Source organism: Phascolarctos cinereus, unplaced genomic scaffold (genome assembly GCF_003287225.1).
Source record: "Phascolarctos cinereus isolate Bilbo 61053 unplaced genomic scaffold, phaCin_HiC Scaffold_5;HRSCAF=322, whole genome shotgun sequence".
NCBI lineage: Eukaryota > Metazoa > Chordata > Mammalia > Diprotodontia > Phascolarctidae > Phascolarctos > Phascolarctos cinereus.
The window spans coordinates 112,746,333-112,772,907 of NW_027555958.1; the positions used below are offsets into that span (position 1 = coordinate 112,746,333).

The window sequence follows — 26,575 nt, forward strand, 5'->3', positions numbered from 1 at the left end:
TTAGTCCCATTCCACTCATATGCAGGGTAAATAAGGATGTCTATTATCCCCACTACTATGTAAAAATAGGTAGAAATGCTATTTTTAACAGTAAGTTAAGAATGAGAAATTAAGGAAATGAGCATAGGCAAGGAAGAAAACACCATCATTTTTTTCTTGCAAATGAGGTTCTGATTTATTCAGAAAAAGTAAAGAATGAGCCTAAAAATTAAACTCAATGCAGCCAACTTTCAGAATACAAAATAAAAAATTCTCATAAGTCATCACCATTTACACGTGGAATGGACAAAGCCCTCCAGGAAGAATTAGAAGGTAAAATTCCTTTTAAAGAAATTACTGAAGCTATTAAAAATTTGTGGATGTATCTACCAAGATGCACCAAGGAATTATGAATCTATCTATAAAATATTATTTACAGATATAAAATTGACTTAAATAATTGTGCAAATATTAATCATTCATAGGTAAGTTGAGTCAATATAATAAAAATGATTATGTTACCTAAATTAATGTATTATTCAGTGCTGCATCACTCAAACTATCAAAGGAATATTTTATAGAGCTAGAAAAATGGTAAGGAAATGTATATGGAAGAATAAAATATCAAGAATCTTAAGGATATTAATGACAAAAGAATAGAAGGAAAGAGCTCAATCAGTACCAGATCTCAAACTGTCCTATAAAGGAATATTCATTAAGTCCTTTGCCACTGGTTAAAAATTAGGAAGTACAATAAGTGGAAAAAATTAGGTAGAAAACATACTGATGCAAATATACATATCAGCATAGTGTTCAGTCAAAGACCTTGTTTGCTGGCAGTGGATGTTAGGGGGAAGTGGGCAGTAGTTTAGCAGATATTAGCTTTAAACCAGTGCTGTGCCTCATATACCAAGATAAGGTCCAAATGAATACATGAGATTGAAAAGGTACTATCATGAATAAATAATAGAAGCAAGGAAGAAATTAACTTTTAGATTTATGGACGGGGGAAGAGTTTACAACCAAAGGATAGAAGGGATCACACAAGAATATGGACAATCTTTGATTATATGAAATTAAAAGTTTTGTACAAACAACTTTAATATAGTAACAACTAGAAAAAAAAAACAAGTAATTGCAAAAAAAAAGTCTTTAGAATAAGGTTTTTTGATAAAGGTCTCATGTTCAAAACATGTAAAGAGTTGGTTCAAATTTGTCTTTACCCTATAGATAATTGGTCAAAAAAGTACAAACAGGCAATTTTCAAAAGAAGAAAGATAACCTTTTGACAACCACATTAGAAAAGCTGTATATTACTAATAATCAGAGAAGGGCAAATTTTAGCAATTTTGAGGTTCCACCTCAAAGCACCAGAATGATAGATGACAAAAGAAGAAATTGACAGATACTAGAGTAGGTGAGGGGAAGGTAGGCACACTAGTTCACAACTGGTGGAGCTGTGAATTTGTCTACTCTTTTGGGAAAGCAATTTGGAACTATTCCCTCAACTGTGAACCAGCTATACCATTACTAGGCTTTTATACTAGAGATATGAAAGAAGATAATTGAAGCTATATGTACAAAAATATTTATAGTAGCTTTTTCATAGTGACTAAATATGGGAAGGCAAGAGGTCATTCTTCTATTGGGGAATAATTAAAGAAGTTATGGTATATGAATGTAATGGAATATTAGTATGCAAAAAGAAAAGACAAAATGTAGTTTCAGAAGAAACCGAAAATATGTTTATGAACTAATGAAGAGTGAAATGAACAGAACTAGAAGAAAAAATATGCAATAAAAACATCATGGAAGAAAAATGACTTTGAAAGAATTTAGAACTCTGAAAAATGCAGTGATAAACTATGTTTCCAGATGACTGAAGACTAAACATGCCACTGAGGTAATAAATTTAAAATGTAGAGAAACATTTTTGATCACCTCCAATGTGAGAATTTGTTTTATTAGACTATGTATAATTAGGATAAATATTTTAGTTATTAATTCATCAACATCATTATCTTCTTCCTCCTCCTTCTTATCATTGCTATTTTGTTCAGTTAAAAGGGACTTTTGGAGGGACAGATTAAAAATGCATTAAAATAAGAAATAAAATTATTACTAAACATGAAATAACACATATATCTATCTCTCTACCTACCTGCCTACCTATATTTAAAATCATTCTGAGGTGGAGTCCATAGATTTTATCAGGTGGCCACACCATATAGGGATCCACACCATAAAAAAAAAGAGTTCTATTCTAGTTTTTCCATCCTTCTAATACATTGTATTGCTGTCAAAAATAATCTTCCTAATGACACTCTTTATGTATGCTATCCTCTGCTCACAAATTGGCCACAGAATTTATTCAAAGTACTTAAATATTTTTAATTTGTGGACCTCCATGATTTCTCTCCAAACTACCATTTTGGCCTTTTTAAATACTATTTCCTTTCCTATTTGCTGTTCATCGATTTCATCTGTTTCTCCTACCTCTATTTAATCACATAAGCTACTCTATGGAATGTATCCCTCCACAGTTCTGCCTTGCGAAATTCTCACTTTTCTTTAGTACTCTGGTTAGATAGCATGTGATCCATCTATTTAAAGGTTGCTTCTCCCCACTCCATTTTACTATAAAGCTTATATGCATCTTTTCCTTTGTCATAATATTCTACCTTCTATTTTAGTCATTAGACATGCTAAAAGACATGAAATAATCTGAGAATTTTGCAAGTCTATAATTGCTAAGTTCGCTGACACACCATAAATAAAAAAATAATTAAGAAATGAGAGATATCATTGTGGGCTTGAGTAGCGGAAGGCTTCAACAAGGAAGCTATGGGCTTTCAAGGATCAGTAGAATTCAAATAGATGGGGGAAGAACAAATTCTAGGAAGAAAAATAAAGGTGCGGAAACATGTAAATGGCATATAGGAGGGAGCATTAAAGTCACCTTAGAAATGTTGTAAACAACTGTGTTATAAGCTTTGAAACAGTGATTCTTAACATTTTATTTTGCTATGACTTTGGCAGTCAGGTAAAGCCTACAAATACCTTCACAGAATAATGTTTTTAAATGCATAAAATTAAATACAAAAATCAAGAAACATTTAAGTGTTTACTATGTATGAAAGGCAATGTACTAAACATCAGGAATACAAACACAATGAAAAATAAAAGATAACAAAATTACAAAGGAAACCAATTATATTATAATGTAGTCTACAGACAGGAAAACTGCAATCATGTGAGATCTAGTGATGGGTATAACAAGTACAGCAATTATGAAGAAGTATAAGTGGTATTTCTAGTTATTCGCAACAACTTTAACATGATAAGAAAATATCTGTCATTTCTATTGGCAACAAAGTCATAATAGGTACTGCTAATACTTTTATGATTCATTACCTACATTCACAAGTTTATAATTGAAGGAAATGCTGAATTTCAGTAGAGGCTAATGAAAATGAAGATGTACATTTTTTTTTTTTTGCCAAATTCACAGGGCCCTGAAATCTATCAGTGTGTGCTTTGGTGTGTTCATGGATGCTAACTTAGGAATCCCTACTCTACAAGGTCCTAACATATGTATATAAAGAAGTAAAGTCACTGATTCCTTGTCCTGCTTGAGAGACAAGACTATGGGAAATATGTATTCAGAAAGAACTCTTTAATTGATGAAAGGGCACTTATGTGTTGTTGTTTTTTTTTTGGAGAGCCGATTGGGGTTAAATGACTTGCCCAGGGTCACACAGCTAGTAAGTATTGTCTGAGGCTGGATTTGAACTCAGGTCCTCCTGACTCCAAGGCCAGAGCTCTATTCACTGTGCTACCTTACCTAGCTGCCCCACACTTATGTTTTTGTATAAGTTCTCTCTCTCTCCTTGCTCCCCACCCCCAATTAAGAAGACTATCTCCATGTGCTGTTGGGAATTCTTAGGATTATTTCTATTTTTACCTACTTCTGCAATGAAATGGATTTGTGGATTGCAACCACATGGCAAGGAAAAGAGTGGGAATACAATTACTCTTTTTCACTTGTAAAGTTACAGAAAACTTTATAGACAGACCAAGGTGCAAATGATTAATTTGGGGTATAATTCCAACTACTTCCACTAATTTTGGTGTATTCCAACTGCTAGAAACCAAAACAATAGATCTAACCATCTATATCAATCCCAGGCCCTAACAGATACTTTTTTTTTCAATAACTCAGTGCAGGGACTGGGGATTTCATAACCATTTTGTTAATGTAGAAGTTATTGTTCTGGATTATGGTGGTCATAGAAGAGGAAGAAAAGGAGAAGAAACACTACTAGAGTAACAGGTAATAGTGTTTAGTGGAAAGAGAACTAGCCTTGTGTTCAGGCAAATGTGGATTCATGTCCTGCCTCTGACACATACTATCTCTTTTTTTAAAATTTTTTTTATTTTTTCCATATGCTTTTGAGTTGAAAATTTTTCTCCCTTTTCCTCCCCCCCACCCTCCCCAAGATGGCGCACAATCTGATATAGGCTTTACATTTACATACCCATTAAACATATTTTCACATTAGTGAAGTTGTAAGTGAAAATTAAAACCAATACCAGGAACCATCAGAAAGAGGAAACAAAACTCAACAGAAGGTAAAAATAAGTGATAGTGATTCGACTTCCATAGTTCTTTCTTTAAATGTGAACAGCATTATCCATCCTGAGGCCTCTGGAAATGTCTTAGATCCTCATAATGCTGAGAAAGGTTCAGTTTAACAATCTTAGTCATTGCATAACGTGACACATACTATCTGTGTGTCACTGGACACCACAACTTTTTGGTATCCTGGGTAAATCTGAAGTAAATTGCACTACAGTTGGAAATCTGAATTAAGGCAGTTTCCTCCTGGGATTTCTTTATCCAAATGAAATAATAGGCTTTGTCTAATAACAACAACAACAACAACAACAATAAAATACTTGTAGAGCACTTAAAAAACTATTTGCAAACAACTTTTACATCTGTTAGATCATTTCTTCCTTGCAAAATCCTCTTGGGTTAAATGGGCTCCAGTCCAGACTCACTACCATTTCAACATCTCTTTCCTTTTCTATGAGGAAAAAAATGCCATTGATCTTGGGTTGATTATAGGCTTCTTTACCTCTTCAAAGTAGGTTTAGAATAACTTCTCTCAAGCTATATTTTGAGCCAAATAATAAAATCATCTCCATTTATTCAGTGTAATCAGATTGGTTTTATGAAAGGACACTGAAAATGCTCACATTTCTTGTTTAGCATGCCAGGCAAAGTTATTTGGACATGCTGTGCATCCACTTTTATTTGATGGGGAGAACGCATTCAATGGAGCAGGTGCATCATTCCCATTATCACATATTTGTTGAGCACCCACTGTGTGTACCACATTGTCTTAGGGACTTGGAAGACTTACTCATGCCTAAAGATGCTTGTTCCCACTTGTTGTTATGGAAAACTTATTAAAGAATCAATTTTACAACATAAGTGGTTATTTTTTGTTGAGTATAAATTGGATCCAGCTAAGCTTGGGGCCTCCAAAAAATGCTTCCTTCTGGCATTTCAAATATTTGTAAGTGAATCCGAAATGCCAGTGTTGATTTTTATCTAATATGCAAGACTTAAATGCTATTCTATCTAGTTGTGTGAACGGGTATGCATGAATATGTGTTTTACAAAACAAATTGTAAATTACAGAACTCACAATAAAAATTTTAATTTTCATCACTATCAAAATGAATTACACCACAAGACTTTGGGGTTTAGAACTTGAAAAGATCTCGGCAATTATCTTGTACTTACCTCATTTTATTGAAAGTCGTAAGTTTTTTAAAAGTCAGTCAGCAAGTAAGCACACTTATCATGTGCCCTGCACTATGATAAATGCTGGGAACACAAAAAAAGCAAGACTAAAGATCTAAAATCCTAACATGGGAGATGAAATGCAAACAACCATGTACATTCAGTATTTAATGAAGCTATGTAGAAGACAATCTTAAAGTGAAGACACTAGAATTGTTTGGGAGGAGAAAGGCCCAAGGTGGGATTTGAACTGAATTTTGAAGGAAGCCAGAGAAACCAGTAGGCAGAGGTGAGGAAGGAGACCATTATGCTCATAATGACACTAAGGTGGACGAGATTTCTAAGCTGGTCTAGTCTGTCCAATGATAAAGGAAGTAAAGTTTGGGTATTTTGATGTTAACTAAAACTTCAGATACTTGGCTGAGGAATAACAATTCATATCTATATAAACATGTCAGGAGAATAAGCATTTTATCTAAGGAACAAGAAGGAGGCCAATGCAGGCTAGTGTAGCTGGCTCACAGAGGGAAGAAAGGAAGGAAGCCTGGGGAGATAGGAAGGAGTTAAGTTGCAAAGGGCCTTACATGCCAACCAGGAGACTTTATCCTTTATCATGGAGAGAAAGTAAATGGAAATGGGGTCAGTGATTGCTCTCTTTAACTAGTCTGTCATCTCCTTTTTACTCTGAAACTAGCACCAATTATGTCAAATAAAAGCTAATACTAAGAGAGATAAGGGAATTCAGAACTGATATAAATAAATGGTAATTTTTTAAGCTTTGAAAATAATTTTAATTTTTTGAGAATCTACTAGCTCCATTTTGGCCTGGAAACTAATCCTTTTTGTGTTGTCCCACTAAAGCTTTCTTCTCCTCTACAGTCTGGAACTGGCTATGGACGAATGTGGAAGTGGTGTCAGTAAACTTCAAGTTAATCTTCTCCAGGGTGCAATGTTTGGTCTATTCTAGCAGAGACTCACAAGGTGAAGACATGCTTCTCGGTCCCAGTGAGGCAGCCTTTGATCCTTATAAAGTCATTCGTCACTTCACCATAGAGGACAAAGCCCCCCAGGGGCTTAATGCACTTGTCAGGTTGTAATCAATGCATGCATCGTTTTTGGTGAGCTTCCCATCTTCAATCTGATAGACTGGGCCAGTCTTCTTGTTCTTTTTGTTGATCCCAATGCATTGGTGGTACCCCTTCTGATTAGTCCAGGCCACAAAGAATGTCACATGGTCAGGATACCAGACTCCAAAACAGCCTACATTATTTAGGCTTCAGTAAGTTTTTGGGTGCAGTTTCTGTGGGTGTCGGTGACCCCTGACATCTTTGTAACCTTTGCCCTTGGTCACTCCAATGATGTCAATCATCTCATTCTGCCCAAACCCAATGTACATAGGCAGCTGCTGCTTCAGCTTCTCATGATCCCACTATAGTTGCTCAGATACAACAGATGAGACTTGTTCTGCCTCACTCATCTGCATATAGGAAATTACTCTGATTGGCAGTATTTTTTCATGCTGTTGAAGTCTTTCTCTAACTGCTTCTTGCCATAATCATCTTGCCATTTCTTGCAGTACTTGGTGAAGGTCTTCTCTTTCAGGCCTATGCCAGTTCTTGTAGAATCTCCTCTTACGCTCATCACTGATATGCTCAGCAAAGATGGTTTTGAAGTTCTAGAGGCCTCATAGGGTTGCACATAGCCCAGAATGCTGACAGTGGCCGTGGGGGGTGTCTTCATGATGGTGATGGCTTTGATAGCTTCTTTCTTTTTGTCTTTGAGAAGATCTAACTCCCAAATGATGTAGGTCACAGCTGCCTTATGGCCTGGAAAGACTGTCAGAAGGATGGGCTTGGTGTGGTCATCTTTGGAGAAGCTCTTCATCTTTCCCTGGTGCCTTCTGCTTCATTTTTGAGTCAGGAAGCCAGAGATCCATTTCTGAAAGTGGAGACTTTCCAGTGGGACATATTGCTGCTGTGGCTGTGGCTGCTGCCAAGGTGAGCTGGGAGAGACCAATAAGTGGTAAAATTAAAAATATGTGATTAAAATTAATGATCACATCTATTTAAAAGATCTATACCATTGTGATATCATTAAAATTCTACCATTGTTATGTTAATAAAATCTGATGATTATGAATAAGAAACAAGAGAAGGAAAAAATATGACCTTTCTTTAAAATTCTATGAGATGGATTGCATTGGGTTATGCACATAGGGAAATATTCCACTTAACTGCTACCCTTAAGCTATCATTACTGGAGTCAACCTGGGAATCAATTTTGAATTGCAAAAAAAGTTGTAGAGCTATCAGATAAAAGGACATTGGGGAATAAGTGACTTACCCAGGGTCACACAACTAATAAGTGTCAAGTGTTCAGTTTGAGGTCAGAGTTGAACTCAGGTCCTCCTGACTCCAGGGCCAGTGCTCTATCCACTATCCACCTAGCTGCCCCTGTAAATATAAATTTTAAATCTATCATCTATCATACTTGTCTATCTATTTATCTATATCTGTACTTTTATCTATTTACCTATAACCTTTCCTTCTCTCCTTCCTTCCCTTCTTCTTTCCCTCTCTCCTTCCTTCCTTCCTTTCTTCCTTCCTTCCTTCCTTCCTTCCTTCCTTCCTTCCTTCCTTCCTTCCTTCCTTCCTTCCTTCCTTCCTTCCTTCCATTTTCTCTATGCTAACATCCATCAAGCATCATATCACCTGGGTGGATGAAATTTACAAATAAGTTTGGTCTGGTCAATGATAAAAACATTTTAGTTTAGGTTATTTTGGTGTTAACTAAGAGTTCAGATTCCAGCTATGGAATAGCAAGGACCATCATGAAGCTAGATGAAGCACTGGCTCTTTGAGAGCTCAGGCATATATATTAAAATGTTACATTCTATCTGGGTCATTTAGCTCAGGAAGGGGACATTAGAAACATTAACAGAGATTATAATGTCTAAACGTTATTTCTGAGATTTCTGGAAATTCTAAAAATATACTATTGTCAAGGACTTTTGGACAACACATGAAAATTTAAGGAGAAAGACATATTTCTAATTTTACCATCAAGTAATTGGTAAAATTTACATCTCAAGTACCCAGGACTGATTCCTCAGAAAGCAGAAGTGCCAAAAAATGTGACAGGAAATAAGCAACAGAATCAAACTTCTTGCCTCAACCTAGGTTTTAATATAGAGAGCCTTTAGGCATAGAGAGCAAGGAACAGCAATGGTATATCTTTCTTTCTTTCCTTCTTCTTCTTCTTCTATTGGGGTTAAGTGACTTCCCCAGGGTCACACAGCTAGTGTCTGAGGCTGAATTTGAACTCAGGTCTTCTTGACTCCAGTCCAGTGCTCTATCTACTGTGCCACCTAGCTGCCCCTTAATGGTATATCTTTCAAGCCAGATGATGTTGGAAGCACAGAGAATATATCATGTTAGAGAAATAGGATTGAAGAAAAGAAGAAAAGAGACCTGAAGGAAGTATATAAGATAATTGTAGTGACTGGAATGTCCTAGTTCTTCTCCTTTTCTGTTTGTACTGTGTATAGCAGGCTACCAAGTCCTCTAGGGGAAGAAAGTGGTAGCCCATCCAATATGCACATGCTCCTTGGATGTCTTTTTGAATCCTTAACTATGGGCTTTTATGTTCCTTTAGAAACCAGACACAATAAATGTACATACAATAAATACACTTTTAATTATACTGACTGCCTATCTCTGATCACCTAATTTTTATGCTGATAAAGAGGAACTGTATTTCTTTCTTCCCCACAGTTGCTTCATGGACCTTATGTGGAAGCCCAAACTGAGACTGCATGTCCTTGTATGGCCAGGGAAAACTTTCCTGCCTTTGCAATTGACTTGTCACCATGGTAAAATCAGAACACCTAGCCAAAAAGCTCTTTATGTGTGTTTTTATTGGGACAAAATTGAAGAAAACATATGGGCAGGCTAAATCCAATGGACAAGAAGTCATTGTCTGGGAGTCAGTGTAAAGATACAGAGAAAGGCAAATTCTTAGCTTAAAAAACAGGCATAATTTTCTAAATTCCAAATAATTAGGACAAAATAATAATGATGAGGATTATAGAAAAAATTATATATGTGGAGTCTAAAGATCCTGGTTCAAATCTCAGCTCCATTAGTTACCAATTTGACTTTTGTTTAATAATGTGATCTTATCATAAAATGAAGGATTTGGAATTTATATCTTCTATTGTCCCTAATCATTCTAAATATATTATCCTAAGAAATAAAACACAAAAGTACATTGAATATGATCTGTTTTTAAAAAAATGATAAAGCACTTCAGATCCTGAACTCATGATTGTAAATATAAATTACCATTATAGCATAGATATATGGAACTGTTAGTTGATAGGGGCTTCTAGCTAATAAAATATCTAATGAGAGATTTGCTGGTATAAAGGCTTTATTTTTCTCCCAGAATTGTCTATATCATTGTCATCCTCTTTTAACAGATAATTTATGGGAAGCTGTATCATATTGAAAGACTTAATATAATTTCAAGGTTTGGGGAAATATATTGCTAAGAAGTGGGCTTTTCTGTCAAGAATAAGACAATTGTGACTTGTCTGTCTAGAATAATACAGTTATGTTTAGAAGAACAGATGTTCTCTTAGGGTCTCTTACAATTCTCCATTTTATTTATAGATATATGTTTCTTAGTTCCTTATGACTAAAAAAAAATTCAATTCAAATAATTTAGAATTCCATAGTGATTCAGTGGCACGATCCTTTAGTAGGACTATGACTTCAAATGTGTTCTAACTTGATGTGCCCATTTCTCTCCTGTAGTGAACTATGGCACTGATAGTGAATAATGTGTCACTTATGAAACACAATGGTGGCACTAATACAGAAGAATGGATTGCTTAAAAGTGCTGTTCAGTTGTAAGAAATAAAATGGATTTCTGTGTGTGTGTGTGTGTGTGTGTGTGTGTGTGAATAGTTTATGAAGCTGTATGAGAATGTGAAAGCAAGGAAAATATTCCAAAAAGTTAAACTAGGGAATTGAAATCATAGAAACTTGGTTTTATTAGTATATGGAAAAAATATAAACATAATTTAAGATATTTTCTACACAGGGAAGTCTAGAGTTTTATTAAAACCAGTATTTTTAGTGAAGCAAATAAGTGAACAGATCAAATGCTATAGTAAAAGTCATAATTTGGTTTAAAATGAAAAATAAAATTTGAGTGTGCTTAGCTTTGGGAATCAAAAGGAATACACATACACACACACACACACACACACACACACACACACATATATATAACAAAGGCACACTGCATGTGTGTATGAGACAGAGTGATAGGGTAAAAGATGGGATTTCAGGTTAATAATTAGAAAGTATGAAACATATTACCCATATGAATGAAATGATAAAATCACATGCCCACACTTCATCGTTCAGAATTGAAATCACACTGTGTCAGCTTAAAATTAAGCCAAGATGAGCTAAGGATATTTAATATTTAAGCATAGTGGCATAGAGCTTGTCACCGATCATTAGAGAATGTGTCATTTTAGAAAACTTTGAGGCAGGTGGAAAGAGGTAAACACCTTTTCCATAGTTTGTTACTTATTTACTGGTCAGGATTAAGCACAGAGACTTCGGCATGAAAAGAAAGATAGTGTAGTATTGGATGGATGAATTTTTAAGACTAGCTTTTTCAGTAACTAGAACTAGCACGTGATCTGGGCTAATTAACTTATTATCTCTGGGTCTTAGTTTCCTCATCTATAAAATGTGGCACTTTGATATTTCTCCAAACTACAAAAATCTATGATTTATTCCAAGCATAATGTTATTCATATGAAATTCTCTATCACAAAAAATTTCCAATTAATTACTAATGGTAACTAAACAAATATAAGTTTCTTCTCTAAATTTTTCCAAACTGGCTCTGTTTTCTGCTGCCAGAGGTCACGTTCCTCAGAGCAGTCTTATTTCTCCACCAACTCCTAGGAAATGTGTCTCACTTTTTAAAGGACCATCAGGAACATGGCTGATCCTTGGCTAGACGATTAACAGCTGCCCTCCAATTTTATCAGTTTTGGTCAGACATCTTTGCACTTATAAAGAGGTAAAAGTGTAAACACTTTTCTGCTTCTTCATTTAGACCTTAATATCTGTAGTTTGCTTAGTCTGCATCTTATTTTCTATGATTTTTACACCCTGGGTGAAGGAAAACCACTTCATAAGAGATGACATAACCATGCATATATTTGGTAACTGCTACGTATTAGTCACTCTTTAAGGTATTGGGAATATGAAAATAAAAATAAATAGTTCCTGACCGCAAGGAGCTTATATTCACCTGGGGAGGCATGATATATACACAGATCAGTAAAAACACAGGATATTTGAAGTGACACCCCAATCCCCAAACCTGGAATGTTTTCCCTCTTTATGTCTTTCTATTAACATCTGTAGCTTAGCTTAAATTCCATCTCCTTCATTTGGTGTTTCACAGTCCCCAGCTGTTAATGTTTACTTCCATCTCTAACTTCTCCTCCCACCAGAAGTTCTTTGTATTTACATTGTATATATTTTCTATTTACCATATGCTTACATGTAATTTTTCCTCAGTAGAATACAAGTTCTTCAGAGGCAGTGACTATTTTATGTTTTCCTTTGTATTCCCAGTGCATAGCATCAAGTATATGCTTATTAAATGCTTGTTTATATTCCATTGCATTTCTTATTCTGTTAATACCCTTTACACTTCATAACTACCTTTTGAAAGTCTATACTTTCTTTAAAGCCTAGCACCAATGCCATTTCTTCCAGGAAGCTTTTCCTAATCTCCCTATGTATATAGATGATCTTATATTTCTTCAACTTTATATAGTCTTTTGTACCTGTCTGACTCTCTTCTGATATAATTCTATTTGATACTACACAATAGTTATTGCATAAAATGATAAATTTATTAGGTGTATGCCAGTTATTCTCCACCTTTCTACTCCATTAGGATTCCAGTTCTACAAGAGATGGCACCTTACTTTCTTTTTTAATCACCATAAGTGCCTTTCTTTTAATAGGTAATCAATGAACAGTTGATTGAATGAAGACACCTAGAGGAATGAAAATCTCAAGAGACAGAGTTTTTGGGTAATTGATAATTTTTAATTATGCTAGTTGATAGTCAATAAATTGATGGTCCTGGTTTCTTTCAGGATCCAAAGATACCCAATGGGGATACTGAAAGCCTTAATGTACTTTTAGGTAAGGGGGTGCCCTTGACAGGGGAAAAATCAACCCTGATTGTTGAACAATTAATGAGAGGGTAGACTTCCAAATGAGGAGGTGGACTGAAGTCCATCATCCCCTCCTGCTGAGAATGTGGCTTGATCATGAGACTTAATCACCACCAGTAATCTGGACAAAGGAATCCACCTCTACCCAGACCACTTTGGTTGGTTTTCTCCTTCATAAGCTGAGTTACCCTAAACTCCAGTAGAGGGATGCAAAGACATGGGCTTAATGCTAGAGGGCTGAAATTCACCTATATTAGATTCTAATTTTTATACTATAGACAAAAGTAAGGTTTGCAAATTGAGTGGGGACCCACCCAAGATCGCAGAGAATATATGTCACCTTAGGATTAGGCCAATCACTTCTATCAGCCTTGTCTTTCAGAGACTGGCTTTTCAGAGACTGGTCACTGAATGAGGAAATAGAAAGGGAAAACTTCAATCTTAATTTAATAATTGGTTACTAATATAATAGAAAAAAACATTTCTCTCTACACATAACATATAGAGTAAAACATTTATTACTTCAATTCACATAGTAACATCAAAACTTTAATATAAAATTAACAGAAAAGTGATTTTCATAGAAAGCAGTGATAACATTTCAAAAACCATCAAGATTCAGAGGCTTTTGAAGAAATAGAGTGTTAGAATAATGAGAGGGGCAGTTAGGGATAAAGAGGATATTGACACTAATGCTAGAAAAATTTAAAAAATACAAAATAAATAAACAACATGTCAAAGATAACACAAATGAAATAAAATCGTGGATTCTTGTTTCCTAACACATCATATTTTTTTAAGGGAAATTATTAATTTTGCTTCAGTAACCATCTCCTATCGGTCAGTTGTTAACATGTTCAAAAGTATCCAAAATAGTGTGATTTTACTGTCCAACTTTGTCAGACAATGAGCAGAGAAAGAATCTGCTCAATCACTTTTTTAGAAGTACAATGGTAAAAGCACAGCACTTGCATTCATAAGGCTTGTATATCAGTTGGCTCTGATTTTTACTACCTTTGTAATAATCTTGGGAAATTAAATTGAGTCTCAGTTTTCTCATATATTAGATGATGATGATAAAAATAATAATAAATGGTATATTTTATGTCACAAAGTGATTTACATATATTTTTTCTTTCAATAAAAATCTCAACAGTAAAATTGTATATACTTTATTGCCTACCTTTAAGGTATTACCTACAGTGATGTTAAAACACCCTTCACCATCTGCCTCCAAATTCCCTTTTCAGATTGATTTAAAATCACCATTGCTTACACACTCTATCTATGTTCAAGCCATATTGACATATTTGCTGTCACTTCTTCACAATGTTCCAATTCCCACCTCCAATTTTTCCACATGCTTCTCCCTTATGCTATGAACAGTCTCAATTCTCACTTCTCCCTCTTGAAAAGTCCAGTTATCTTCCAGGCTCAACTCCAGCGTCATCTGCTTATAAAAGATCTTTCTTTCTTTCTTTTTGTTTTAGCTGAACTTCATTTAAAAAATTCATTTATTTTTAATTTAATTTAATTTTAATTTAATTTCCATAACATAATAAATAAAAAAGATGATTGCACATGAAACTGGAAATCTGTTATGTACAACTTGCTATTCCTTTTAAATATATAATAAAATTATCATGTAATTTCTTTTTTTCTCTTTTCCCTTCTTTTTCTCTCCTCCCTCCCATCATAGAGATGACTACATTAGAAACAAATAGGTATACATATATGTATATATATGTATACATATGTACATGTATGTATGTGTATATGTGTGTATATATATATATACACACACATACATATATACATATATATGTATGGGAATTGAACTGATATAATATATATCAAAGCAAGTTAGAAAATTAGAAGTACTTGAAATTGAAAACAATAGAGTAATATAAAGGATTGCAGTATTTGCTAATTAATGGAAATCCTACTCTGATACCTCATCATGTTGCGGAGGTCACCCTAGACTCTTCAAAGCAATGGTAGGCAAAGGCAAATTCTATCGTTCTATCAAGTTAGAAAGTTTTCAAGTATTAGCCTTTTAACCTAATATATATGCAATCCAAGGATCAGCCTAGCTAAATAATTATTCCTCCTTCTCCTCCTTCTTCTTCTTCTCCTACTAATAACCAGGATTTATATAATGCCCGTTCTGTACCAGGAATTGTGCTAAGTGTTTTACAAATATAATCTCTTTTTATTCTCTCAACAATTCTGGGAGGTATGTAGGTGCTATTATTATCCCCACTTTCCAGTTGAGGAAAATGAGGAAAACAGAATAATTGATTTGCCCAGTATCACATAGCCAGTAAGTGTCTAAGGCCAAATTTGGACTCAGAGATTCCTGACTAACGCCCCAGTCTCTAGCCATTTCACTAACCAGCTATCTCAGAAAAAGAGAGACATGTGAAAAAACGCTTGCTATCAGGCAATGACTACATTTGGTCACAACAAGCCAACAAATAGACAACAGAATTAAATGGGATGATGAAACAGTACTGGGTTACATTGAGATAATGTGTAGTATTTCCACAATTATCCTAATTTGCTCATTGTTATAAAACCCCATCCCTTTGATACCAGCATTCTTATAGCAATGCTACATGGCTAAGTATCTTGGAAGAATCAAAATTGTAGATGACTCAAAAATCAATGGAAAGATACATGGTTTGGGTAAGTAGGTTTTATATTACTAATGATGACTTGCATGTGAAAATGGGCACAATGGGTATCTTCATCACCAGAAAATCATGAGAGACAATAGCAGAACAGTCCAAGTTCTACATTGGCACTCTAATATTAAATAAGAAAAAAAAATCAGGTGGTTATCTTCTTTGCCCTCCACAACCAAATAATTCTTGAGAGGGAGAAATCCTTCAGATCACTGCCAAGAAGGCAAACCTGAGTAGCTGTCTAAGTCCTAGGAGTAGTTGAATAGCTTTTTTTTCTAAAAGAATCTAGCACTCTTTAGAGCCCAGCCAAAGAACAGTTTGAGTGGAATCACCAATGAAGAAGTAGCTTTGTTGAGCAAGTCTCTTCTGGAGCAGATTGTTCCTAATGGAGACTAAGGACATGAGGGGCTGCTGGCCAGAGTTCTGAGTTGCTGCAGACACACAGATTTCTGTACTCCTGTGCATTTTTTCTGGGTTCCTGTAAGTTGTGCTTGCTCTTCCTCATGGACACTGTGAAATGGTAGAAGAATCTGACGCAGTTTTGTATTGCATTCTCTCTAGAAATTATTTCATGATTAAGAGTTAAAGATATCATCTGGGTTGACTTGTTTAAATGGCAAGTATGTTGAGAGAGGCTCAGGAACTATAATTGTGAGTAATAGATATATAGCTCTCCCACTCCAAGGTTAGCCCCAGCACTCTTAGACGCGTTCCCCTGACAAAGAATCTTTTGACATGCCAGAATTACTACAGGTTGAGTGAACAAATTGAATCCAGAAGATCATCTTTTAAGCTACATTATTACCACTTTTATTATTGTTATTGTACAGTCACCTTCTAACCCAGGGGTGGGGAACCTGCAGCCTCAAGGCTCTTTGACTGAATTCAAGGGCTGCAGCTGAGGACCTAGAAAGCCACATGAGGCCTCAAAGCTGCAGGTTCCCTACCCTTATTCTAACCATTTTTATTAGGGTTCACCAAGCCAACAGATGGAAAGATGCCTGATAAGGTTCTTTGTTTCCAACAATCTCTATATAAATAGGCTTTGAATCTATGCTAGCCTTTAGCTGTTAAAGTTTTTACTAATGCAAGTGAAGAGGATGTGGTGCATTTATTATACTTCAGTCTAGATGGGCAACATCAATAAGTACTGGTGGATATTAAGAAAGATGATTATGGACAACCAATCTTTTGGGCTCTCAGGGCATTAGGTAGTGAAATAAGTCTTTTGAGGTCTATCATTGTTTTGAAAGTTGAAAATGAAAACAATTTGTCAGAATCATTTTGTGATCCTTCATTTTAAAAACAACAAAACAAAATGGAGATTTTTTTTTGTGAAAGTAGGATTTTCATCAATGTTCATATACACTTGACTTAGCCATAATGCTCCCAATGTTAATGTGTTTATGATCAGCATGGGAAAGCATACCATCTAGTACTTCATGTTCAGAAATAGTGAACCACTTCTTTACAGGTATCTCTATGAAGGTTTTTAATTCTTCGTGTTACGAATTAACTCTAACTCATTTAGATCATATCTGGGTACCATTTCGAAGACTTCTGCCTAACAGGTTAAACCCTATTATAAAAAATTCCAAAGAACTCTCAAAATTTTGTGATGAAGTTTGGGTGATATTTGATCAACAATTGCTTGAAATAAGTTAATTATCAAAGGGTATCTGGGTAGTTATTTGCCATACAGAAATTACTATTGTCATGAAATTGATTATAATGGGATTTGGCAGGGAATGTAACACAGATGGCCGGAAAGAATAAAGATGACCTCAAATGTTTCATTACGGCAAATATTGTACTATAAGCCAGAGGGACTAGAGCTCTATATTTGTGAAAGTAATGTGTATTTAGCCTATGTTCAGTTTAATTCAACAAAACACCCAGATAGTACAATTTGACAAATGTCATTAGTTCTTTGCTTTTGAGGCTAGTGTAATTTTAGAACCATATAGCTAATAGATTTTCACTTGGTAGTAGAATATAAACCCATAGAGGGCAGAGACTGTTTCCTTCATGTTTTGTTGTCCCAAGTGTCTAACACACTGTGCCCAACATGTAGTATACTCTTAACACAGGTTTGTTTAATTGAATTGTATCATTAAATTTTACATCGCAGAACAGCAGATGTGTGAGACTTACATAAATACATCAATATGAGTGAAATATTAACATAGGAACACTATCAGTTTCACCAAGTATGGCAAAAAAGTTCTTTTTCTAATTTTGCATTTTCAGTTTTCATGACCTAAAATTCTAAGCTTATACTCATTGCTTTAGATATGAGACCTAGATAATTAATTTAGCTGGATATGCTTGAATGATTACTATCTGAGGCAATCTTCATTTGGAATAGAAATTCTGAAATGCTGTAGCTCCTCAATTTCATAATTGCCTCACATAACCTTCCATGAAAAGGCAACTTCAAGTAAATGAAATTTAAAAATTCATTAAATATTTGTATGACTTTTAGAACTTTGCTCAAGCCCAAATCTATAAAAAATTGCACTTTCAATAGTCAATAATATATGTATCTTATTATTTACCATGATATAATTATTTCTTCTTCATATTAACTTTGTGTGCCTAAATTTAATTCATCAAATGTTTATTAAGCATCTACTTTGTGCCAGGCAATGGGTGTACAAAGACAAATAAAAGCTCCTCCCCTTAAAAAGCTTACTTTTCACTGAGGGGGGGAGCAATATTCATACAGGCATGTAAATATAAAATCTATGCAATATAGTATCTACATTATCTTATCTGTTGGTACTGGGCTGTGGGGTGAAGAGAAGAAACTTATCCTGGGGAGATGATATAAAGCTTAGACTATCACTTAAACTAGATCTTGCACCTTGCTCAGACAATGGATTGTGTTCTCTAGGGGCTATAAGCTCTTTCTCTTTATTGCAGGAAAAGAGGAAAGGACTTGAGTTGCTCTGGCAATATTAAGAATTGAGAAGGAGAATATAAATCAGAGAGAGACTTGGAATTTCATGAGTTGAAACTCCCTATTGACAGCAGAAAAACTAAACAAGAGTAGGTTTCTACCCTTGTAGAATTTCATTTTACGGAGGTATCATGCCAAAATGATTATAGGGTTTGTTGTATTCATCTCATTTTAATTTTTTCAAAGACATGGAGAAATAAGCCATTTGGAAGTACCATATGTAAATGTAATCTTTACAGGGAGCATCAGAGCCTAGAAATTAACTAAAGAAATAATCCTGGGAGAACTGGGAGAATACCATTTTAGATGACAATGATTTTGTCATACTCTGATCTAAAAAGTTTGCTTAGAATCCTTTATCTGGAAATAATTTATGGTAATTTATTCTACTGACTCCTTTTGAAAGAATTCTAGTAATCTGTTATGTTTTGTTTTGCTTTCATTCAGAATAAAAAATCTTTGATATTTTGACATTTCTGTTTTAAAATTGAATTAAAAACCTGTGACAAGCTTAACTTCAAGTGAAAGTTAAATGGCTAGCTTTAAAACTTCTAAAATTTGTTTTTGGTTCAAAATTTTACCCAAACTTGAAACTTCTTTGTTATTCTACTTCCTGATCTATTTCTGATCATAAGTACTATACACCAAAGACTAATCTATAAAATGAGGGAGTTGGATTAGAGGTTTTATGAAATCATGTCACAGACTATACCATGATCTTTGGAGGTGAAAGCACCTTAGATATCATTGAGAAATTCCTGACCCAACCTCCAAAATTACTACTACCTCCTTTCCAAATTACCTTGTCATTAAATTTATGTATTTTCTTCATATATACATATACACATATTTTTCCTCCTTCTTTAGAATGTAAGCTCCTTACTGAGGTGATAAAAAATGATTTTAGATTATTTCTTTTATTATATGTATCCCCAAGACTGAAGATAATGACTGGTTCATACTATATTTGTTGATACATTGATTGATCTAGTGTAGTCCCTTAATCTTATAAACAATGAAACAGATCCAGAGGATTAATGTTTATACACACACAATATGTATATAACACACACAGATACCCACACACATATACATACACATACACATACAAATGTATACGTACATGTATATGTATATATCTACACACATATATAGGGAGGCTTCAGATTTGTATTTTCAACAACACAAAATAATCTGTCCATGGCTGAAGGTCAGAAATTCCACTGAAACTTAGAATCTTAGAGAATTATTTAGGGCGCTGAGATAAGTGACTTCTCCAGAGTCACATAGTCAGGGGAGGTCTTGTTCCTAGGCAGTACTATCTGTCTCTGAGGATGGCCCTACACCATGCTGTATATCTCTTACAGTATTATTCAACCCTACAATAAGCAGTAATGAATAGCATCAGGTTTTGAGCCCCATTCCTTTTATTCCAAATCAACTGCTCTTTCTATTACCCCATACTGCCACTCTCTTCCAACAATAATATTCTGTGATTTACATTTTGTTAAACCCTCACTTAAATTTGAAAAAGGGACTTTTGGTAATAATAATTAATAATAACAATAGAAAAAGCTTTATTAAAGAGATGTAAATGCAGAACCACATAATATAAATTTACCCATTCATCCATTTGCTCATTCACCAAATATTAACTGTGTATACTCTTAGCAAATAGGAACACTAAAGAATGGAGAGAAAGATCTTATATATAAGCAAAACCATAATTTTCTTTGAAAGTATAAACCTTTAGAAGCTACCAATCATCCTTGCATACATTGCTCTGTAGTTTTCTGGATCAGAGATACCTGTTGACTAGCCTACAAACTTTTCTACTCTACCCTTTTCCTTAAATATTGGTAGCAAAATAGAAGGAATTATATAATTTTCTTCAAAATATTGCTAAATTAATATTGAAAAGAGGAAATGTATATTTCCTTTTTTTTAACAGGTAAAATTCCTTCTGAACCACCTTATAGCATGAATATAGGAAGCATGTAGAATTGTACAACGTACAGTGATATTTAAGAAAAAATGAAAATTCTCAAAGACACAACTTCTGCAATTGGCTGAACCCTCTCATTAGGGCCTCTGCTGCTCCCTGCTGGATACAGAAGTTATGCTGCTGACATGGATGCTACTAACAGCTAGTAAAAGCAAAACCTTTCTCAGAAAACAGAAAGGAAAAAAAAAGTAGAAAAATTAAAGGCATTTTTATAACTCACCTCAATGCTTTTTTCCCAAAAGATCAAGCTTAGGCACACAGAATACCTTCATATCATCTACATAATATGCAATTATTTTCCTAACAATATTATTTTTTACTGTGGACATGTGCAGATTATCCATTAAGACACCCTTATCCTGCAGTCGAAAGCTCACAATTTTAGTATCTATTATGATTTTTCGTAGTAAAATCATATTGATGCAGTGGAAGAAGCACTAGCTTTCCTGTCAGATGACTTAGGTTCATATGCTACTTATATAACCTTGGGCAAAATCTCTTAAATTTCCTGAACTTCAATTTCTTCATCTGCAAAATGTGAATGAAAGTGAATCTTGTGGCCTAGATGTGTCTTCCAGCTCCAGACATTTTTTTCAAAAATTTATTTTTTTATTTTAGTTTTCAACATTCACTTTTATAAGATTTTGAGTTCTAAATTCCCTCCCTACTTTTCCCCTTCTCCAGTATGGTACGCAATATGATATAGGCTATGCATATTTCCATATTAGTCATGTTGTGAAAGAATCAGGACAAAAGGGAAAAAAACATGAGGAAGAAAAAAACAACAACAAAAAAAGAGAAAGTAGTATGCTTAAATCTGCATTCAGACTCCATAATTCTTTCTCTGCATGTATTTAGTATTTTCCATCATGAGTCTTTTGGTATTTTCTTAGATCATTACATTGCTCAGAAGAGCTAAGTGTAACAAAGTCGCTCGATGCACAATGTTGCTGTTACTGTGTACAACGTTTTCCTGGTTCTGCTCACTTCACTCAATATCAGTTCATGCAAGTCTTTCCAAGTTCTTCTGAAATCCACCTGCTCACCATTTCTTAAAGAACAATAGTATTCCATTACATTCATATACCACAACTTGTTCAGCCATTTCCCAAATGATGGGCATCCTTCAATTTCCAATTCTTTGCCATCATTAAAAGAGCTGTTATAAATATTTCTGTACATGTGAGTCCTTTTCCTTTTTTTATGATCTCTGTGGGATATATACCTAGAAGTGGTATTTCTGGATCAAAGGGTATGCACAGTTTTACAGCCCTTTGCGCATACTTCCAAATTGCTCTCCAGAATGATTGGATCAATTCACAACTCCAGCAATAATAGTGTTCCAATTTTCCCATATCTTCTCCAACATTTATCATTGTCCTGTTTTGTCATGTTAGCCAATCTGATAGGTATAATGTAGTATTTCAGAGTTGTTTCAGTTTGCATTTCTCTAATCAATCCAGCTCTAGACTTTTGAATCTATGAGCCTGACCTTTGACAAGTCTTACTTAGATGCCTCATTTTAATACAGTTAGTCCTAAATTCCCAAAAGCCATGCCACTATAGCACAAGATCCAGCAGGACTTAATACATTGAGAAGCCTTTGAGCTTGGGCCAGGCTGAGCCAGATAAATGCATGAATGAACAAAAAAAGAAACTATTTATTAAATGCTTATTCTATGTCAAATACTGTGCTAAATGGTGAGGACACAAGAGAGTACATTCTAATTGAGTAAGACAATACGTGTAAATTACTTTAGCTGAAAAGTGGATGTGAAAGCACAGAAGTTCTAGGCTACAATAGTAATGCAGATGGCAAGTCCCCAGGCTTTTTTTAGGGTGCACTGGCAAGCTACAGGATAGTGGCCAATGTTCTGGAGAGAATAGCAATAGGACAAATAGTAGGGTCCGGTGATCTTCCATCCCACTGGAGAGCTTGTAGTTCAAGTCTCCCATATTGTTTGAAATGGAATTAGGATCAAAAAGGAAATTATGGTCAGAAATGAGGTTAGCCTATCCAATCTAATTGTTATGAACAGCCATGTTGTTCTTCTCTCCTCTTTGTCCCCATATATCCAAGTTACTTGGGGTCATAGTAGGAATAACAAGGGTCAAAGGAGAATGTGTTTCATTTTTGGACTAGCTTGCTTATATTGTAGAAGACCAAGCTGGCCAAAAAGTAGTATTTTTTTTAACCACAGAAACACTCAAAAACAGTTAACCCAGTCATAAAGCGGTTGCTATTTATGTGGTTGGTGTGAGTTCCTATACAAATTCAAACACTGATATTTGAAGAAACAGTTTTAAACAAATGCATTCTGCAAGGTGTAGCAGATCACATCTGTAGTCTTAGCTACTGGAGAGGCTGAGGCTTGACTTCGAAGGTGAAGTAAGGCTACAACCAATCCTGTGTCTTTACCAAATCCAGCACCAAGCCCAGAACCACTATAGTGGGCCCCTTGGGACCAGGGGACCAGCAGGCTGCTTAAGGAAGACATAGAGCAGGTAAAACTTCCCTGCCATTCATCAATGAGGTAAGTCACTTATGGGAACCAGTCTTAAAAAAAAAAATAATAATAAACCTAACCAACCAATCCCAAACTCTCAACATTCTGATTTTTATTTGAATTATTGTTTCTTGTTTTATACATCTTTTAGATTTAATCATCATGTGTTTTTCTATAATGTAAAGGCTTGTTTTGAACAAAACTTGTGACTTTAGTGGCATAGAGAACTACCTTTACTCTTGCAGATGGGTATCTGTTCTACAACAAAAAGTCTTAAAGTGTTATCTGTGATCCTGACAAGTTAAGCAACATGCCCAAGGTCACAGAGGCAGTATATGTTGGGACTTGAACCCAGTCTTGGAGTCTTCCTGACCCCAAGTCTGGCTTTCTATCTACTATACCACACATGATCAGAGGAGAAGGTCTAGTTAATCAAGTATTCTGGTTAATAAAGAGTTAGCATAGCTGTCAATGATAAAGACTTGGAACATAATCATATACATGAGTACTCCATTATCAAAATATGAAAACCAGGTTTTGTATAATTGTAGTGTTTAATATATATTAAGCATTTTAAAATGTGAGTTAACTTCATCATTTTGATATTTCAGAAGAGCCTCCAGGTTACCATTTTGACTATCAATCAACATTTTTATAGATGTGTTTATTCATTCCTTTATAAAATCTGGCAAGTAGACCATGATTTTAGTGATTTGTTTTAGTGATTTGAATGATTGTCTGAACATCTGAGATCTCTTCCAGTGTCTCTAATCAATTCACTGTGTGACCTTGTGCAAGTCATTTAATGAAAGATTCAAGGCCCCTTCTAGCTAAAATTCTTTTCTACATTAAAATGCAAATGAGATTCCGCCTGACAGAAGGATGGATGCATAATGCATTTTTTACTATAACCAACTTTAAGAAAATTCAGATACCAGTATTAAATTACCAAGCAGATAACAATTGAGGGTTTTCATTCTATATAAAGATTATTTACTTTATAAAAGAATTTCTGGTTTATTTAAACATTAAGCTCCTTTACTGCATGATTTTCCAAAAGCTTAAAACTGCACTAAGACTTTGAAGTTATTTAGTATAAATCTAACAGTGGTTGGGTGTTGGAGTTATTTGGCTTATTAAGATGGTTAGTTGCTCCATCTTGGGTGGCCCTGTCATGTCTAGGCAGAGACAATCTAGGTAAAGCCAAACTCTTCAGTTCCCAGGGCAAATCTTTCATTTAGTACTTTCACTCTTTCATCAAGATGAGGGGCTTCTTGAATGTGCTAAAGAAAGGGAACAATGATAAAGAAGTAGTTTGGGCCCAAATGCCTCAGGGAGGTTTAGGGAAAAAAACTTATCAATGTTTTCCTTATTAATGTTCCATTCTCCCAACTTTACTGATTAACTAATTCTTTTCCCTCGTAATCCAGGAATGGTCCAGATTCATTTTGATTGATTTTTTTTCCTCATTCTTTTAGTCTGCCCCAACTGGAAGGTTGGAAGCATGGGATTCTATTGATTTAGAAAGTTTCCTTTATTTTGTGTCCTTAGGGCAACCAAACATTCTATCCATTGCTTAAAAAAACAATCAACCAAGGACACAACTCCATACGCTGAGAAACATATTTCTTCTCAGAACATTTGGCTAGTAGAGAAGGAGGACAGACTTAAAAAATAACAGTAGCAAACTCATCCAAAACAATCAAAAACGAAAACCAAGAATCAACAATCAAGTAGGGGATGAGAAGTAAGTCAATGAGAAAACAGGAACAAGGAAGGAAATGGAGATGAAGGTGTATCACCTTTGCTGTGCTATGCCACCAACAAACACTAAATCTTCTCCACCTTCTCTCCCTTGCTGATTCCAGGTAACAACAGTGGCTATAGGAGAAGTTATGCTGCTGATTTTGGGAGGTGACCACTCTATCCTCTGTTTCTACCTTACTTTGTACCTTAAGCATACTGCTCACTCTTTTGCCTTGCCTTTCGACAAAAGAAAGGGGAGAACCTCTGACTCTTTATTCTCTTCACAAACCAAAGCTATTGTAGCTTTGAGTAGGTATGCTTGGGGGGTTTCATATTTGTCCATGGTGACTATACTTTTATTTCCCTACAACTTTTCAAAAGAATGTGCCAGGCATAAAGTTTGGTATACATATAGATTTATACACACACACACACACACACACACACACACACACACACACACACACATACTTCTTGTTACTTATTGGCTTTGTGAGTAAAATACGATGGAAAAGCAAGAAAAATGTTAATCTCATCAAGTTTTCTATGGAGTATAGTTGCTTTAAAAAAGGTAAAGATCATATAACTATTCTTTTAATTCACACCAATGAGACAGAAAATGCCTTCTGCAGATGGATATTACAGTAGTAAAACTAATGAAATCACTGTTCTCTTCTATTTGTGATCAATTCATTATTGCCTCGGGTGAGTAGGTGAGTAACTTTCCCCAAGGGTGTTCTAGTTTGGCTGTTTTATGTCACTTTGAGAAAACATGTTCCAGATGTTTCTTGCTTACAGGTAGCCATTAGCCAGATATCCAATAATGCTAATTAGAGTTATAGTCTAATTTTTATGTTTGTTACAAATTCCATTCCCTTCTTTCCATTCACATGAAGAGAAATCTAACACAAATCTCAATAGTGTCTTTCGTTTAAAAAAGGCATTTCCTTAAAAAAATAAACAATGAAATTCTTTAGAGAAATAATAGTTTCATTTAGTACATTGCTGACACAATTCCCTAAAGCTGAGCACAGTTTATCATGAGGTGATACTGATGATCATTTTCAGCACAAAGAAATGTCTTTTCTTCTCTTTTTGACACTGTGATAAAATGAAAATACTTGCAGAAGAAAATGCCAACTCTAATATACTTTATGATGCTACCTGTCAAAGTCTTTACCAATTAGATGGCAGGTAATGGATTTTTTCCCTATCAAAGCCTGAGCAATGCTTCTCTTACTGATCCAGACAGTCTGATTTCATCCATTTTTCAGATGGACAGTTGGTAACTAAATCTAAACCAATATCCCACCTGTTCCCAAGGAAGGCTGGCAGCTAACTGAGTGTTGATGGATAGTTTCATTCCCATTCTGCACCTTATTGTTAGGTACTTTTGCTGAAAATAATATACTAGTTCACACAGGAACCTAGCTCACAGTGGGATTGTGGCAATACAGAAAAGGAAATGATATTTATTTTCTCATTAAGTTTCTGTTAAGATTTTGAAGAAGGTTAAACACAATTATTTATTCTCCTCTTTAGAGATGCACATGACATGTCAAACTCGATGTCCTGCTGACAAATGCTA

At 34.8% G+C, this 26,575-nt stretch overlaps 1 pseudogene; it reads right to left on the reverse strand.

The window, feature by feature from the left end:
* Window positions 1–6,626: 6,626 nt before the first annotated feature.
* On the reverse strand, window positions 6,627–7,761 carry LOC110198263 (large ribosomal subunit protein uL3 pseudogene; annotated as a pseudogene).
* Between the last annotated feature and the right edge of the window lie 18,814 nt (window positions 7,762–26,575).